This window comes from Triturus cristatus, chromosome 2_1 (genome assembly GCF_964204655.1).
Source record: "Triturus cristatus chromosome 2_1, aTriCri1.1, whole genome shotgun sequence".
Taxonomy (NCBI): domain Eukaryota; kingdom Metazoa; phylum Chordata; class Amphibia; order Caudata; family Salamandridae; genus Triturus; species Triturus cristatus.
The window spans coordinates 359,492,342-359,511,208 of NC_140581.1; the positions used below are offsets into that span (position 1 = coordinate 359,492,342).

At 47.7% G+C, this 18,867-nt stretch overlaps 1 protein-coding gene across 1 annotated transcript in view; it reads left to right on the top strand.

Annotated features, from left to right (window-relative positions):
- Nucleotides 1-18,867, top strand: part of LOC146864198 (granzyme A-like) — a 175,566-nt gene that overhangs the window by 52,495 nt on the left and 104,204 nt on the right. The gene's annotated exons all lie outside the window — the stretch shown is intronic.

The window sequence follows — 18,867 nt, forward strand, 5'->3', positions numbered from 1 at the left end:
GTCACTCACACACCCACAAAACTACTCACATACCCCCTCACACACCTACACAGCCACTCACACACCAACTCACTCACACACCCACTAACAAACCCATACTATCACTCTCACACTCACTCACAGCCTCATAAAACCACTCACACCCACTCACAGACCCACACAATTCCCTCACATCATCACTCACACAGGCACTCACACACCCATTTACACACACAACCACTCACACACCCATAAAGTCACTCGCACACCTGCTCACACACCCACAAAACTACTCACATACCCACTCACACACCAACACAACCACTCACACACCTATACAGCCACTCACACATCTACATACAGACTCACAAAACCAATTACAGACACCCACTCATAGACTCACACAGCTGCTCGCACACTCATACACTCACTTACATAACCATACAGCCACTTATACACCCACTGACACGCCACTCACACACCATGGCCACTCACACACCCACTCAATCAATCAATCAAGGAATTGTAAGTGCGCTACTCACCTGTGAGGGTCTCAAGGCGCTGAGGGGGGGGTCTGCAGATCTGTTAAGCCGAAGAGCCTGGTCTTGAGGGTCTTCCTGAAGGTGTTCAGGGAGGGGCCGCGTTTGATGTCTTCCGGTAGCTCGTTCCAGGTCTTGGCTGCAATGTGAGTGAAGGATCTTCCGCCTGCTCTGGCTCTGTGGATGCACGGGGTTTTGGCCAGCGCAAGGTTGGAAGATCGGAGGTTTTTTTGGGTACGTGGAAGTTGATTCTGTCATTGAGGTATTTGGGTCCGTTGTTGTGTAGGCATTTGTAGGCGTGAGTGAGGATTTTGAAAGTGACTCTTTTCTTCACAGGGAGCCAGTGGAGACTTCGTAGGTGTTGGCTGATGTATTCTTGTTGGGGGATGCCGAGCATGAGTCTGGCGGCGGTGTTCTGTATTGTCTGGAGTTTGCAGAATAGGGACTTGTTGATGCTGGCGTAGAGTGCGTTTCCATAGTCCAGTCTGCTGGTGATGAGTGCGTGGGTGACTGTCTTCCTTGACTCAGGGGGGATCAACTTGAAGGTCTTGCGGAGGATGCAGAGGGTGTTGAAGCAGCTGGAGGTGACGGTGTTGACCTGTCGGTTCATGGTGAGTGATGAGTCGAGTACGATGCCAAGGTTGCTGGCGTGGTCTGAGGGGGTAGGTGGGCTTCCAAGGGCGGTTGGCCACCAAGTGCTGTCCCATGCAGAAGGGGTGGTACCGAGGACGATGAGTTCTGTCTTCTCTGCGTTGAGCTTCAGGCAGCTGTTGGTCATCCAGACTGCAACATCTTGCATTCCTTTCTGGAAGTTGAGTTTGGCAGTGGTGGGGTCTTTGGTGAGGGAGAGGATGAGCTGGGTGTCATCGGTGTAGGATACGATGTTAAGGCCGTGTTGTTGGACGAGGGCTGCGAGCAGGGCCATGTAGATGTTGAAGAGGGTGGGGCTCATGGATAAACCTGTGGGACTCCGCAGGTGATTTTCGTGGGGTAGGAGAGAAAGGGTGGGAGTCTGATCCTTTGGCTTCTTCCGGCGAGGAATGATCGGATTCAGTTCAGGGCTGTTCCTTGTATGCCTGGGTCATGTAGTCTGGTGACTAGGGTGCAGTGGAAGACGGTGTTGAAGGCCGCTGATAGGTTGAGTAGGATGAGGGCTGCGGGGTGGCCTTGTTCCAGGAGGGTGCGGATGTCGTCTGTCTGTAGTGGCGAGTAGGGCGGTCTCTGTGCGGTCTCTGTGCTGTGGTTGCTTCAGAATCTGGATTGGGACCGGGTCGAGGACAGCGTTCTCTTCAATGAATCATGTCAGTTTCCTGTTGACTGTTTTCTCTGCAACTTTGGCTGTGAAGGGGAGGAGCGAGATGGGCCGATAGCTCTTGAAGTCGGTGGGGTCAGCTGTGGGCTTCTTGAGCAGGGTTCTGACTTCTGCACGCTTCCAGTCTTCTGGGAAGGTGCCTATTTTGAAGGTAGTGTTTATGGTGCATTGTAGTTCGGGTGCGATGGCGGCCGCAGCTCTGTGGTAGATGTGAGGGGGGCAGAGGTTGGTGGGGGCCCCCGTGGGGATGCCTTGCATGGTCGAGGCGGTGTCTTTGGCCGTGATGAGTGTCCAGTATGAGATGGTGGGCTGGCTGGTGTTTCCTTGGGCGGGGTGCCGTCTGTGGCGCCTGGTGGATGGTCGATGAAGTTGTCGTAGAGGTTTTTGATCTTGAGGTGGAAATAGGTTCCAAGCTTGTCGCAGAGGTCTTGGAATGGGGTGATGTCTGTGGCTTCACTGCGTGGGTTGGTGAATTCTTGAATGACACCGAAAAGTTCCTTGGAGTTGGTGGAGTTGGCCAGTATTTTGTTGTGGATGAAGTTCCTCTCGGTGGCTCTGATTTGGTTGTGGTAGTCCGTCATGGTGTCCTTGTAGGTGGTGTGGTTTTCAGTTGTCTTGGTGTTTCTCCGGCTCTTTTCCAGGCGTCTGCAGGTGCGTCTGGCTTCTTTGAGAGCGGTGGTGAATCAGGCGGCTTTCCTGGGGAGTTGTCTGTCGGGGTTGCGTAGTGGGGCGAGCTCGTCTGCGTAGTTGAAGATCCAGGTGTGGAGTTCTCTGGCTGCGTCGGGTGTCCAAGTGTGGTTGTCTCGGGTGAGGGTGGAGTTAAGTTGCTCGTCGGTAACCTTGCTCCAGTTCCATCCTGGTGGGCGTGAGACTGGTTTGGGTGCCTTGGGTTTGTTGATGGCGAAGTGTACGCAGTGGTGGTCGGTCCATGGCGGCTGCATTGTGTGGCTGGATTGGACGCTCATACCTGCCGCAAAGATGGGGTTGATGGTGTGTCCTGCTCTGTGGGTTGGTGTGTTGACGAGTTGTTTAAGTCCGATGCTGGCGAGGTTGTCACGAAGGATAGTGGAGTTGGGGTCGCTGGGGTTGTCGAGGTGGAAGTTCAGGCCTCCAATGAGTATGTAGTTTGTTGAGGCGATTGCGTGAGGTATGATGAAGTTGGTGATGGTGGTGGCGAATGGTGTTCGGGGGCTGGGGATCAGTAGACAAGGGTTCCTCGGAGTGTGGCTTTGGGGGTGGTCTGGATCTGGAAGTGCAGGTGTTCGGTGGAGGGGAAGGTTTCGTTGGAGGTGGTGAGGCAGAGGGTGCTCTTGTGGGCAATGGCGAGGACCCCTTCTGGGTAGGTGGGGCGGTCTTTCCTCTGGATCTTGTATCCGTCTGGGATGGCGGTGCTGATGTCGGGGGCAGAGGATGCGTTGGTCCAGATCTCTGTGAAGAAGGCAATATCGGGCGAGAGATAGTCGAGTAGGTTACAGATTTCCATGGCGGTGTTTGTGTACAGAGCGTATGTGGAGGATGATTCATTTTAGGGTGTCGCCGGTGCTGGCTTCGGCGGTGCTGGAGGCCGGGGTGGCGATGAGGGACTGGCGGCAGTGGAGGCAGGAGAACTGGCCATGGGTCGTTTTCGGTCTTCTAGGGTTGAGTGCGAGGAGGGTGGTGGTGTCGTAGAGTGGGAGGTCCAGGGTTCCTGGTGCTGGCCGCGGTTGGGTCACGGACAGGCACAGACAGGCTTGCCTTTGGCGTACCTTTGGCATGCTGGTGGTGCGCGCGTCCACTGCATGACCGCGCAGCAGCTGCCACTAAGTAGGGGAGGTGGGAGGGTGGAGAGGCTGGGAGGCGTGAGCGGGGGAATTCCCGGGGGAATTCCGGAGGGGGAGGGGCCGCAAGGGCAGCAAAAGGGAAAGGCAAAAGTAACAGGCAGGCACAAGAAAATAAAAACAGTGGTGGAATTAGAGCAAAACACAGATGGGCACAATAACAGTGGCACAACAGGGGAAAATTAAGGGAAAAAAACAGCTGAGAAAGGTTACGGTGGTTGCAGGCAGTCTGGTCCCAGTTGGAGTGGGTAGCAGGATCGTGCAGCAGCCTCAAACCTCCCAAGGAGGAGGTTGGGGTCTGGAGGCAAGAGACGGCACAGCGGAGCTGCGGGGAGAGAGTGGACCTAGACCGAGGGTCAGAGGTCTTACTCCTCAAACATACAAAACCATTCACACACACACTAATTGACTCACACAGCCACTCGCAGACCCACTCATACACCAATTTACACATCCACACAACCCCCACACACCCACATAGTTATTAACTCACTCACTGACAGACCCACAAAACCACTCACACACCCACTCACATACTCACACACCCACTTGATTAAATATTACTTTGCATTACAAATTCACTGAAAAATGTTACAGGGACGTTTTAGTTAAGAAATTGAATTAAAAAAACCTTTGACATTCACTGTGAAAATCAAAGGTTGCAGGTATGTTATTGTTACGTTCAGATTTTACACACACAAAACCATAGAAATTCAGCAGTTATAGTTATCTTAAGTAACTAGAAGGGGGAGAGGAGTTGGCCTAACGGCTAGGGCGCTCGACCTCGGACCTGGGGAACTGGGTTCGAGTCTCGGTAATGACACTGAACATCCTGTGATTCTGGGCAAATCACTTAATCTCCCTGTGCCGAACAAAAAAATGAGTGTGTGTCCTCATGTAACATAACTGGTGCTATGTAAAGCTCTCTGAAACCTGATTGGATTCGGGTCAAGGTCACGCTATGTAAAACCCTGCAAAAAAAAAAAACTATAACTCGTCTCCTAAGCTAACTATAACTCGCGCTGCTAATTACCCCACATATTGCATCACTCATTACATCTGCTATGACATCATTGATAATATCACTGCACATTTGCGGTGAATTATTAATGAGAAAACTGTGCATGGCAAGAGCGTGATTTATAGTTACCTATTAAACGTATACGAAAGTCTAAGTTTACCTTTGTGGATCGGGCTGCTAAAGAGGAAAAGAAGAAAGGAAATTGGTTTGTGTAAATGAAATCTGAGAAAGCAGAGACAGAAAGACAACCACTTAAGACTTGGTCACAAAACTTTTTCCAGTGATGACTCTGAGATAAGATAAGGACCTGGGGGAATGAGAAGCGCAGTGACAGTGGGAGAAGGGTGATTGGGAGGCAGGAAAAAAAGAGGGGGCAGAGCAATTTTCTAACACATGCAAAATAACGAGATGAGGGGCAGCAGGAGGGGGAGGGAAAGAGCAAGCTAAACCCCATGACAGTCAGAACAGCATAGGGCAAGCAGCCATGTGAACAATGGGCTTCAGCACAAAATCAGATGTGCATTATCTAACGTCACTGTGTACAAGAGGGGAGGGAGATGATTTCCAAGCTTAAAATAAGAAGACGACAGGAAGCAGGAGAGGTGAGGGAAGTAGCAAGCAAAACCGCATGGCTGTCAGAGAATTGCGCACACAAAAAAGCAGGTTTTCTTTCGTATTTCATGCACTTAACTGCCCTGTTCATAATTATTTTTCTTTTTGAAAACTCAATGACAGAGGGAAATTGTATTATCAGGGCTGCTTGGCTCAGCTCTATTTTGGGTGGCCAGTCCCAGAAAAGGCAGGGTTTGAGCCAGGTTCTACCCCTTGCTTGCCTTGCCAATATTTACGGGCAACAAATTCACATACAGAAATAGAGATATATTCAAAAGAACATATACACACTGAAGTACACAAAGCACCCCGGCATGTGAACTTCCTTTCACACACGTTCCCTCTGCTTCTTGTTATTGGAACATCAAATGCAAGTTTAAAAAATCTCAAGAATAAACAAGCTAAAATAGTAAGAAGACCTGCAATTCTTGCTCCCGGCAGCTGCTACGTGAACAAACAGCACCTTTAAAGCAAAAGCATACAGATTTATTTCAATTGCATTCTGTACTAGAGAGACAGGTGATAGTGCGCCCTACTGTCTTTGAGCCGAACCTCGGAATGTAACCCCAGGTAGAAGAAGAAGGAATGCAGGCTTGCAGGTTCACGGAGACTGGGCACGCTGGCATGAGACATCCAGTGAAAGTAGAAGGGTAGCAGTCATCCATGATTTCCATCCACTGCTACCCTGGCCTGGCCAAAATTCCATTGCTGGTGTGGCCCTCATGACTAATGGCAACTCTGAGTCTCATTCAAGTCCAGGGGTTCTACAAAGCTATTGGAAGAACCAGAAGAACTTGCCTCCATTGCAGAATTGGACTCCGAGATGAAAGAAGACTTTCCACAAGGTCAACGTCCTGCGAGTACCGAACACCCCTTGACCCAAACTCTAACTCACCCGAAACAAAAGGCTTCTGTCCCACCGCTGCCTTAGGGCCACGGTCGGCACCGAGAAGATGTTTCTGATGCCCCGCCCTCCCGCTCGACACCGAACCACATCATTAATCCTTCGGGATCGAGTCAGCCAAAGTCTGGCACTGAGCCGAAGCTACTGCACTGCAGCAGTATAGGCAGCAGTGACCATTTCTGGCTCCTTGGAACATTTAAGGCCTCAATTGCTACTGGAATTTTGACTATTTTTAGGTCTCTTTGAGTCAGCGCAAACAAAACCCCATGATGGTTGGAGGAGCACAGGGCAAGCAGCCACGGGTGCACGGAAGTGGTCAAGTGACAGTGAAAGGAGAGTGACACAAAAAAATGTGGAGTGGGAAAGAGCAATTTCACAACACTTACAAGTGCTATGGATGGAGCTGCAGGCAGGGGAAGTGGGAGGGGGGAAAATAAATAGCAAATAGTACCTCAATCACGCCTGGAGAAGCGGACGGGCAGTGATTATGTTGCTAGACGGACCTGGAAAAACACCAGCACTGTGCAGAGTGCTTGAAATCAAATTAAACAAGCATTGGCATAGCCAATAGGTCTCGCCTTTGGGACCTTATAAGTGTTTAGCCATGCAACAGTTGCGTAACTAAATACTTATAAGGTCCCAAAAGCGAGACCTATTGGCTATGCAAAGTGGCCGTGGGGCCGCGAAAGTGAAAGTGATCGCGATCAAACATCAAAGCGGCCGTGCGGCCGAAAGTGAAAGTAATCGTGGTAAAGCGCGCGCCCGCACACATGCACTGTAGCTCTAGGCTGGCCTGGTAGCACTTTTTGGAGCCCTCTCAATAAGTCTCGCCAGACCAGCGCATGCGCTGGGTCAGGCGAGACCTAAAAAGCAGGCTCTAAAATGGACATAAAATGAGACCAGTGGATGGAAACTAGTACTTGGTCCATTCTCTTGGGGAGGGCTAAACACAAGAAGAGGCATGCCGCATGCATGCCATGGACGAATGGGGAGAAACAATAAGAGAGTGATGATGGAACCAGCAAATAGGAAGCCTATAGGTGGGCTGAAGTCAACAGATTAAATACAACATGTCTCTTCAAGACAGCGCATGCGCTGTCTCGCCGAGACCTGAAAAGGACCATATTTATTAATAGATTGCTGTTAGCATTGTTTGCACTACAATTAAAATGAACTCAAAATCACTTTAAATTATTAAAAAGGGCCTAAAAACCTTCTATCTACATCTTTTTAAGTATGATCTCCGACATTCTAAGTCCAGACAGAAAATATGATATAAAACATAAGCACAGTTTATTAGGTAGAAGCCCTGTTTAGTTTGGAAAGAGTGAACTAAAAGTCATGCCTCTGTTAACTTCTACTTGTAACCACAGAGATTAACATTTATAACAGTTATAATCAAATGAAGCCCTTACATGCTCATAAATATTCGGGGCCTTATTTACAAGAAAAAACGCAGCAGGGTGCCACAAGCCATTTTGCTGCGCCGTGCTGCGTTACTTTCAGAGGACAGGAATGTTTCATATTTACAACAATATGACTGATCCCTGTGCTCTCCCCTGCAGTGGCATACAATTGGCCTCCATGTGCCAATGCAGGCTCCCTGGCACCATAGTGTAATGGTGCCTGCGTTGTGGGGATGATTGTTTTTGTGCCGGAAGGGATACCTTCCTGTACTAAAACAATTATTCGAGGTGTTTTCCTCTTTCCACGTGTTCTGCAGAATGCAGCAGGCATAGAAAGAGGAAAAAACGAGGAGAAATCCACGTATTTCTCCTCGTTGCACCTTCTTACGCTAAGCCTGGGTGGAGTTCGCAGAGTTCCAAAAAAACCTCCGCCACGCTAACTGGAGCTCCGCAAGCGGCAGAGTGCATTAGATGAATGCAGTTCGCTGTGATTTTCAGTGCCAGGTGTTGTCTGCACTGTGCAATCATCGCAAATGGTACCATGCACAGCGCAAGTGGGCGCTGCTTCCTTTCTGCTGCTCAAGTAGATTTTTTATCCGGGCGGCAGGACGGTTTCTCAGCGTGAGCAGTCGTGAGCACATGTGATCACTCACAATGAGAAATCCGACCACCCACCTTGAGAAATCTCGCCGGGAGTATGATTTTCCACACTCGCCAACTTGATTTTGACGATCTCAAAAAAGGAAAAATCTCGCCGGGAGGTGGATTTTCCTCACTCACGCTCGCAAACTTGATGTTGAGTCAGAACTGCGCGAGCTCCATGTAACGCAGAGTGCGGAAAACCCCGCAAACCCCGCAAACTCTGCGAGCGAAGTGGAGTTCACTGCCCAGGGTTAACTTACGCCTCCCCTGGGAAGGCGTAGGATTCTGATGCATTCCCAGGTTTACGATTTCTCGTAAATCCAGGAATGCGGCGAAATCCATGGGTGTTGCGTGGAAACACCCACAGCAACACCCATGGACTGCCCCTTTCACGCAAAGTGCTGCATGAAAATGGGCCGTATTTACAATGACACGAAAAGCCACACAGGGTGGCTTTATATGTCCTTGGAAATATAGAGCACCACACTGCGCCACCGGTGCGTCACAAAAAGTGACGCACCGGCGGCGCAAGGGGCTTGTAAATATGCCCCTTTGAGTCCCAAAGATGCAGGATTTTTGTCACTGATTAGGCAGATTTAAAATTGCCCGTCTTGCTTCTAGGTGCTTTATTGATTAGGCATCAGCCTACCTTCCAGCTAATCTAAGACCATTTATTCCTTTCAGCGATCTTCATAGCAAAAACAGCCATTGACAAAGCCTATACATCTCACTTTTGGGAACTATTGTCTTGCCAATTGCCTTTTCACAGTGCTCTAAAATATCAGTCTTTTTCCTAAAAGTGTGTAGCAGCATCAAAAAAGAAATAAATTACTGTTGGTCACGTCACCCCGTTCGGACGTGAATGCACCATGAAGAATGCTCGCATCAGCTGAGTGACACAGGCATCATTTGCTTTATTTTTTTCTTTACCCATCCAACATTCTAGGCTTCAGTTGGATCAGTAAATAAAGACCTTCAGTGCAAAAGTGCAATTTTTTTATTTTTTTTAAAAGGTCCGCTGTAGTAACAGAGGAGCGAATGGGAGAGCGGGTATGGCCAAGAACAGGAAAATGCATCGCACATGTAAGAGAACAAAACAGGGGCCTTTGGAAAATCACACATGGAGAAAGGAACACAGAGCATGGAAAAAGAAGTACACGAGAAAGTGAGAAGAACACGAAAGTGACAGCCACACAGGGATCGGTTGAGGATGAGAACAACATGGAGTGCAAGGAGTATAGGGGAGAAATACCTAAGAGAGAAACACTGAACACTGAGGTGGGCATTTGGGGGGAGCATACCGGGGTAAGAAAAGAAGAGCTGGAAAACACATGCACTCTCATGAAGTGCTTAACCAACAAGCATTTGCAATGCAATCGGTCTCATCTTTGGGACCTTATATGTATTTAGTTAGCTATACAGCACATTAGCCTGGGTGCTGAAACATCTACTGTTCTTTAACATGTAGGGAAGATAAGCACCAAACTGCATGACATACCAGGCATGGGAACACATGGAGAGAAATATTGCCTTTCAGCAGCAAATGGTATAATCCAAAGCTCTGTTTTTAATGTAAAGTGAGGGCCTTCGGTGTTCATATCACTGTAAATACAAGATTTAAAAAAAATATTCTTGTCTACAGGTGCTCGAGGAAGACAATTTCTATGGAATTGAATCTAGCACATGCTAAAGTGATTCTGGTATTTTACTGACCTCTGCTGGTCGCTTTCTATCAAGAAAGTTAAATGGAGGCAATTGAACAGAAAGCGGAAGCAGACAAGTCCTAGGGCTGATCTCCAGAGCCCACAAAGTACATACACATATAAGTATATACTAAAGTATATACAAGAGTGCTCGACCTAAAAAGAAAAAAAAATCCCCTAAATGTGAGAGTGGGGAGCGGCTGGAGACAGGGGCCACTGGAGCACAGGTACCGAGATTACAACTTCAGTGCAGTGGGTTTAAGGCACCATTGTTTGCGGAGCTGTGCATTTCCACATGTGGTTTTATATTGGAATGGAAGTTACTTGTGCAGTGCACTGAGTGCTTTGGCGCTAGACACATATATATTTCATTTATTGTTACCTGACAGAGCTTTTTTTACTGTTTATCACAAAAGCAGAAGGGGCCTGATGGAGGGAGAAAAAAAAGGAAGACGTGACTGCTGAAAAGCGACAGTAAATACCAACGGTTGTAAATACAGCACAAGGGACTTGGCAAAGACAGGTTAAAAAGCATTTGTGGGGGCATGTAATGTTGCGGTAGGGTGGTGTATCACAAAAGCACACCAGTGAAGTGGGGGTCTGGGCAGGGGCGGGTGTTAAATATCCCTGCCTGCTGGGGCTTGAGTTTACTGCTGGAGAGGAGGCACAGGGCCAGGGGAGCGGCTGGAGACAGGGGCCACCGGAGCACAGGTACTGAGATTACAACTTCAGTGCAGTGGCTTTAAGGCACCATTGTTTGCGGAGCTGTGCATTTCCACATGTGGAAGAAAAGGTTGTGTGCTTTTAGTGAGTGAAAGTGCGCTGTGAAGGTGCAGAGGAGGAGTGGGCGGGAGGTTGCTTTATACCCTCTGGGTTCACATGGATTTGGCTGAGGCAGAAACCCCAATGGAGAGGGAAAAAAAGGTGCTAATCAGCAACGAGGGGGGAGGTCCCGACTGCAGCCCGCGTATAATTTCTGCTGCTTTTCAATTTGATCATCAATTAGAGAGAGGGAGGAAGGGGCAAGGAAATGTGCCGCTTGTGTTGGAAATGCAGATCAGCTGGGCTGGGATCCAGGCCCTCCCCACTGCATCACTTTCTCCCTGGTAACCTCCAGCCCAATCACAGGCAGCGGGCGCAGCTTTTTTTTTTCCATGGAAACTTTTTAAACTTTGATGAACTTGCATGATTGAACTTTCTTAAAACAGCAGGGCTAGACGACCCCTCCCCACCGTGACCCGCCCCCACTCTAAACCCCGAAAGGCAAGTTCCCAGTCACACGCTGTTGTGTTTGATAACAAATACGCTCTCCATTACAAATCGAGTCCCCTTATTAGTTACTTCGCTGTATACATTGTAGCGTTGTGGTAGGTATTCGTTAGTATATGCAGGGCCATTGGAATTATGCAACAGGAGACGCCCAAATTATGGGACACTTTAGTGTGCCTCCCTGTCAGTGTAAAGACACGAATCCATCCGAAATATTTCCCTTTCAGGACGGACTCTTAACAGCTCTGAGTGTAATTAATACGCATCCACGTACGCACGCGGAGTTTGTTTTCTGGAGATCACGGAACGCGGGCAGTCTAAGCAGCGATGATCACGCCATATGTTTAAAGAAAAAGCTGCTTTTGCGTTGGAAAGTGGACTATGGTGAAAGAAGCGCAGCACCCGGAATGTGTGTAACTGCCAGTGAAGTAGGCATGGCGAGCTGCTCCCTACTGACTTCCGTGGGGGTCGTGGGTGAGTCCATGGTGAAGCCGGAGGACGAAGACGAGGAGACACTAAAAGAATATAGTGCTCACCAACTACAGATGAACACACAAAAGCGGACGAAAACTGTAGCTAGGCGGTGCTGCTTCCGGAATAAACGGAAGTGAGTATCGGAACAGCAGCCAATGAAAAGTCCGATAAGAAGAGCAATGCCAGAGTTAAACCAATGGCAAGCAGAAGTGGAAATTATCTTGAGTTTTACCCAACATACTAATTACTTAATGCCTCGGAGAGGAAGCGCATGCGCTGCCCTATGCGAGACCTAACTATTCTACTGCTTGAGTATCATGACATGGATTATAACAGTTCACTTATTTCAAAACAACCGCATTCATTAAAACAAAATGTGTTTGAATGAGGAGAATGATCATTATTACCAAAAAGAGAATGCCTGAACAAAAACCGAGCATCTGCACTATGAACTGAAGTCTTGTGTTCTTTTGACTTCACTGTGGAGCTCCACAAAATTGCATTCATTCTACAGACCCAATTGCAATGTGGAAACATACCACGTACATCCAAACTAAGGAAGATGCATAAAACAAACACAGACAAAACTGGCTAAAGTCATGCACACAATCTGAAAGGCTCTGTCAGCTGAGCACATGACATGAAATGGGTATGAAAGCATGTACACTGATGCCTTGTAACCTGCATCCTAATTTTGTGAAGCTTTAACTGTACCAGAAACACAACAATAAAGGACCTAGTGGAGTGCTCATCCTGGTCCTGACTTTAGTGTTACTTGTCATTGACATATCATTGAGTAGGGATGGTGGAGTAAGACTCCTTCTTTTGTAGTAACTGTGTACATGCCTGCAGAATGCTAGTATGACTACAAGAGCACATCAGTGGCGTAGCTAGAGCTTCTGGCGCCCGGGGCTATCCCTCAGATTGGCGCCCTTGGCAGGTAATGGGAGGGGGGGGGGGAGGGGGGGTGCGTATTTGCTCTGGAATTTGTTTGCCAACCTTCAGGATGTATACTTTACTCAATCAAACTTGACTCCCGGCCTGATCTGTGATGGTAATGGGCCAACCGCCTTTCTACCACGGAATCTTTGGTTTATTTCTATGACTTTCCTTTAATATATAACAAAATAGATTCAGATATCCTATGACCAATTTTTTGCTTTTATTTTACATGTCCTCTTTCAGGGAATAGCTCATGCTCCTTTATACTCTCACTATGATGGTGTTATTCTTTCTATAGATTTCCCCAAAAATTATTGCTTTATTCTTAAATCAGCTTTAATAATCTTCGACTTTTAGGTGTAAAAGATTTGTTCCCACGTTCAACCAATGAACGGGACCATCATCAGGACAGAAGAAGTGAATTAGGACTCGTGTATGAAGGAAGGTTTAATACTTTGTTATATGACTAAACGCCCATTAATATCTTGGGGATGGGGAAGCAGAACACTGTCCTCTTCAAACCATAGAGTCAAGCAATGACAGGAGCAAACTGCTGCAGCTAAAGATACCAACCAAACCTATTCCCGATTTCGCTGCTGCTGAAACTAGATGCACTTGGTCTGAGGTAGTTGGGAATGGAGCTCTGTGACACAAACTTTTTTGGGGTAATGTTCAGGGGAAGTTCTAAACCCCAAAATGAGGAGGCTCACCGAAGATCCTTTCCTTCCCTTATGACAACCATTTTTAGCTCTTACTTCAGGCTCTTGTCGGTTGTGTGTAGAGTCCACAGTGGTGGCAGGGCCCCTACCGGTTGTTCTGCTGCAAATTGCCCAGCACTCCCATAGCTGCTACGGTTTCAAATTGCTAAGTGTGACATTTTCAGAATTTCTGTGTAATTATGAGTGACATTTCAACTATGAGCAACACTATCTCTGTCACCACTGACCAGAGTCACCCCACCGTCACCAGCTAGTTAAGTGCGACTTCAACTATGTTGCGCGGCTCAGGGCTCCTGAAAAGTACTGTGCACTAGTACTGTACAATAAACTAAGTTCTAATAAAATGTGAATCTGTCTACTGAAGTGACTCATCAGCTGAGCTGAAGCCATTATGCCAGTCTCTACGGCTTGTATTTATAACCCTGCACCCTTTAAAAGGGGCCTACCCCTATCGATAGATTACTTGAATGCACAGACACATAGAAAGTGTGGGGTGTGATGTGATCTCTGATAACCAAAGTTTAGTAAAATGTGGAGCAGGGGTCTAGGCTGTCAGGGTGTTTTTTAGCCAGTTCCAAACACTACAAAGGCTGTGATGTTGACTTTTGTTCAGTGCAGTTTTTACAGTTGTGCACTAGCAGTGTCATTATTTTGAACCATAAGCACACTATAGCACCACCAGAATTTTCGGGGCCATTGCTCTCAACCTGTCAAAGTTGTGAGTCCCCTGACAATGAAATCGCAGGCCAACTCAAAATTAGGATTAAAATGTTATTGTCAGCGCAATGAACTTTTAGGACCTTGAAATTGTTTTAGTGGAGCCAGTCAGGCCCTCAAATGAAGGTCATGTGATTGCAGACCCACACAGACAAACGGGCGCAGGTGCAGGGTATCGCGGTTCACTCAGGGCACAGAGGCAGCTTCACTCCCGTCCACAAAAGTACCTGCAGTCCTCATCGAAAAAAAGTGCACTGTGTAGTTGAATTGACTGCCAGTCCCAGTCACCATGGCTGCTACGACTCCTAACGTTGCGGCTGCATGATTCTTTCTCGCTCAACCCTGAGCAAACAGTCTCAGGTGCGGCCCGCGGGGGGTCAGGTCTGGTTATGGATACCGCATGCCAGCAGCTCTCTGCCATATTGCCAGGGCAGAAGTGTGTGCCACGGCAGGTAAGCAAAAGGCCACGGGGGTCGAGTCTGTGACGTCGCAGGATACTGTGGCTTGGCGAGAGCTGGTTAACATTCCCCTTCAGCACTTACACCAGTGCAGACTATAAAAACATTAGGAATACTGCCCGACCCTGCTCGTATCTCAGGAGTGACGTTGCTGACCAGTGTAAATTTCTGTTACAGGGCACAGGCAGCATAGCTGCCAAGGTTTCAGATTGCTTATGTGTGACATTTTCATAATGTCAGTGTACTTATGAGTGACATTCAATGACTGTGAGTGACACTTTCTCGTGAACAAAACCGGGCAATGAATGGAACGGAAGGGATTATTTACTGGAGAAGTTCAGTTTGCGACCATTAGCTTTGCTAAAATTAAAACAAAGCAGCACATCTCAGGCACCTGTCTGCATCTATCTGCTCCTTAAGGCTTCCCAGTCAGCCCCACTATTCCTGCTTGATGACGCAAACCAGGGGGTATCATTCTTTAAACATTCATCCACTGTAAACGTTCTATTTTGACATCAAAACTATTACAAATTGTCCTTAAACTTATGAATAGTTTGATCCCTCTTCATTTTAGTAAGAGAACACCAAATCATATAGAATTGCTACTGGTTGTTTACTGCGGAGTTGCCATTAATTAATTTTTGTACATAGATCTCCGAATGACAATCACCCCATTTTATTTACATATGATGTTTAAATACAGAAAGCAGTCTATTCTATTGTGTCATAATGTGGCTACGTTGTAAAAAAATAAATAAATAAAAGCGTAAGGCAAACTAGGTAGGTTTACGTTTAAAGTCTTAAACGCCATTTTATTTCACATTTATACTTGCATGTGTATGTACAAGGACACCTCCCGGAGCATGGTGCTACAGCAGTTTCTGAGCTGCAGTGCGCTTAACCTTGTAATCTCTCAAGCCTGTGTACAGAAAATAAAATTTCGTGCCTCCCAGATAATTAACACTAATTTGTTTCGAAAGCTCTGCTTGTGTTTTCCACGCAGCGTTTCTGTCGGCCGAATCCCTCTGTTTCTACTGAACAGGGTAAGGGCAGGCCGCAGAAAACCATCCCTCATTCAATCCACATAGAAACAGCTGCCTTTAGGATCTGGAAGTAAGGCCGCTATCCTGCATTGCTCGTGATTTCTATTGTTTCTATACTAAAGCAGCACACATGAGTCAGTACAGTAAGTTAACACCACACCGCATGCACTTATTTCTTTGCATCGGCAACACTGCACACTTGCTGGTAGCTGGAGCCCGCAACTCGGACTCAGGGCAGCAATCTGAGGGCTGCTGTTGTGATCTGGGCTTGCTCTAGCGGAGGAAGCACTCCCAGCGACCAGGTTCACTCCGCCACCGGTGGGGGTTGTCGACTCTGATCAGGTGGCGGACTTCATCATGATTAAACGTCTTAACAGTGCGAGCAGTGCCAGCCAAAACTTTCTCAGGACTGCGGCTCGGGCGGCAGGAGGATGCGCCTATAAAGACCTCACTAAATTCACGCACACTTACTTTGCGAGGCTCATTTGCAGCAATTCGGTTCCGGCCCGGCCGCCTCGTGGCCGCAACAATTCCTGCTGTAACTCAAGCGCGCCGCGACCTGCCGGCCTGCGCAGTCTTTTCAATCTCCCATTCTCCCCAGACTCGATGCCACTCCCAACGAGAGTGCGTTAGCGGTGGCGCGCGTCTGTGCTGCATTTTCAGCGCGGTGTGGGGGCTGGCCCAAAACGATGCCCAGGGCCGTCATTGGTAGCGCTTACGCGCGCTACAAGATTGACGGCCCACTGGGACACTGACACAACTGTCCCCCAAATAAATTATAAAAGACCGCCGGAACGGGCAGCCGCCTCCAAAATAGTGCCGCCTGGGGCGGACCGCCCCCACCGCCCCCCCCTAGCTACGCCAGCATCGCACGTCTTTGGGGCACTACTGTTTGCCAGTTAGGGATGGACTAACCATTACATTAATCTGGTTAAGTGAGGACTGGGTACTGCATTAAATGCTTTGGGGGAACCGCTCCTTTTTCAGGGCCACTTCACTGTAGATCTTCATTTTCCTTGTGATTAGTAACACTGTGATAACAAAATAGCTTTTTGAAACTGCATTTTTGCAGCTGCAGTGGTTCCTCACAGCACCTCTGCAAAGCTCATGTTCACAACGTTGCTATTGGGCCAGCACACCACCACTTTCATGAAGTCACATCATGTCACTGCTGCTTAATTAAATGGGTGCTGGAAAACTAGCATGAACCTTTGAGTGACAGCTTGTGGGGCCTGAGAAATGAGACCTGCAGGGCACCCAAGACAGCAGACCAATTACTGGGAAAGGAGAAGAGATGCAGGGAGAATGCTCCATGACTGTGGGGCTCTGCCACGGTCTGACTCATACACAAGGGCATCCACGGACCTTCTTCTCATCCTGTTGTAGCAACATCTACCTGTGCCAATGAGTAACTGGGAACTTCCCACAAATGCCAATATGTACAGCATACAACAGCATCTTAGACTGTGTATCGCAGCATGCAACTTTTACAGACTTACAATGCTGCTTTCATAATACGAATCAACAGGCCTACAAACACCAGAATACATAAGTAAAATCTGAACTGCATGTATTACTCATGCATGAACATTGGATTCTTAAGAGCTCTGTATCACTGGCAGCTGAGGCCAACCTCCTTGACATCTGACACTGTCAGCCTCCTGGCCATTTCACCACTCCTTGAGAGTCATCTACTAACCTCCTGGCTTTGACCCTCTGGATTGGTTGCATTGTTTGGGTGCCATTCAGGCATGGCTTCGAAACAGCTGATACAGTTCTGAGGAATCACTTGAATTTGAATTTAATTTATGAAGCACCCGAATCACCCCAGAGGGGTATCTCCGCGCTATGGATTGCTGCAGCCAACCAAGAGAACACACAAATCAGAACAGAGAGGTTCTGAGCAGCCTTCTAAACTTCAGATAGTCTAGGCAATGGTGCAAATGGATGGGGAGTTGGTTCCAGAAGTAAGGGGCTAGGTAGGATTTAGCTTTACCACCCAAGCAGGATTTTTTGTAACGCGGAATAAGAAGTAAAGATTTAGACCCGGATCTAAGAGACACAGGTGGTACATATTTGGTGAATTTATCTGAAAGATAGCTGGGACCAAGGCTATTTAAAGCTTTGTAGACCATACAGCAGGTTTTAAATCTGAGCCGCTTCTTCACCGGAAGCCAATGTAGATGTCGCAAGAGGGGGAGAGAGGCCTATGGAAGGTTCAGATTTGATAGGCACACTGAAGCCTTCGTGCCAACAATGGCTCCCTGTGCATGAAGATCATCGCAGTGATGGCATGTCACTTAGGCACTGTTGATGTCATTAATCAGTCCAGGTCTGACAGCTGGATGTCTACTCTTCATCTTGCCCCACCTGCTGCGCAGTAGTTGCCCCCATATGCAGCTCAGCAATTGATGTGTGGAGGTGGGCATGCACTCTGCTACTAGTAGAAGTGTGGGTGCCAGTGGACCACTAGCGCGACACATCCACAGCAGTTTTGTGTCCAGTAATGAGTACTGGGCTAAGCAGCAAAGAAGGTGCAAAGTTTGCACTTTAATATATTCCTCACGTGTCCTCCATTCTGAGTTTGCCTTTGCTTTCACAGCCTGTCTTTCCCGAGTTCAGGGATGAGCCAGCCCCCAGATGTAATTTTCCAAGAAGAGACTGAGATAGGCTGCATCAAGTAAGCACTGTGATTATTGTATGAAAGAGCATTGTACTACTATTTATTCAGTGATTGACAAGGGTTGTGAAAAGAAGGCCAGATGACATCACTAACGTGATAAACAATACACATTCATCAGGCCGGAACCAGGAAGGGCCAGGCTGTGAAAACATATCAGGCAGTCATCCAGGCAGGCATATTTATTTAGAAAATGTATCAGGAACTCTGACCGCAGAAGAAGAGATTAAGGGGTATATTTATAAGAATTGCCGATAACTAGTGTTAGCGGCAATTTTTGTAACGCTGCCTATCGCTGACAACTATTGCCCTGTTACCAACATATGTACAATACATCGCTACAGGGCGATAGCATCAGCTACCCGTGGCGAAAACTGCCACTAACACTAGCGTCAAGGCAATAAAACATTTGCTGCTAGCGAGAGAAAAGTGACAAAAGGCCAATTAGAGGCAAAAAATCTCATGTTACTCAGCACAACGTCACTTTTCTGCCTCTAGAGGCAAAAGTAGCCTTTAAGTCCACCACCAATGATAAAAATAAAATAAAAACAATGGAATGCAGAATGGATCAGCCATGGCCAAGTTCAATACAGGTAAACACCCACCCCCCAACAGCCAGGATGACCAGCC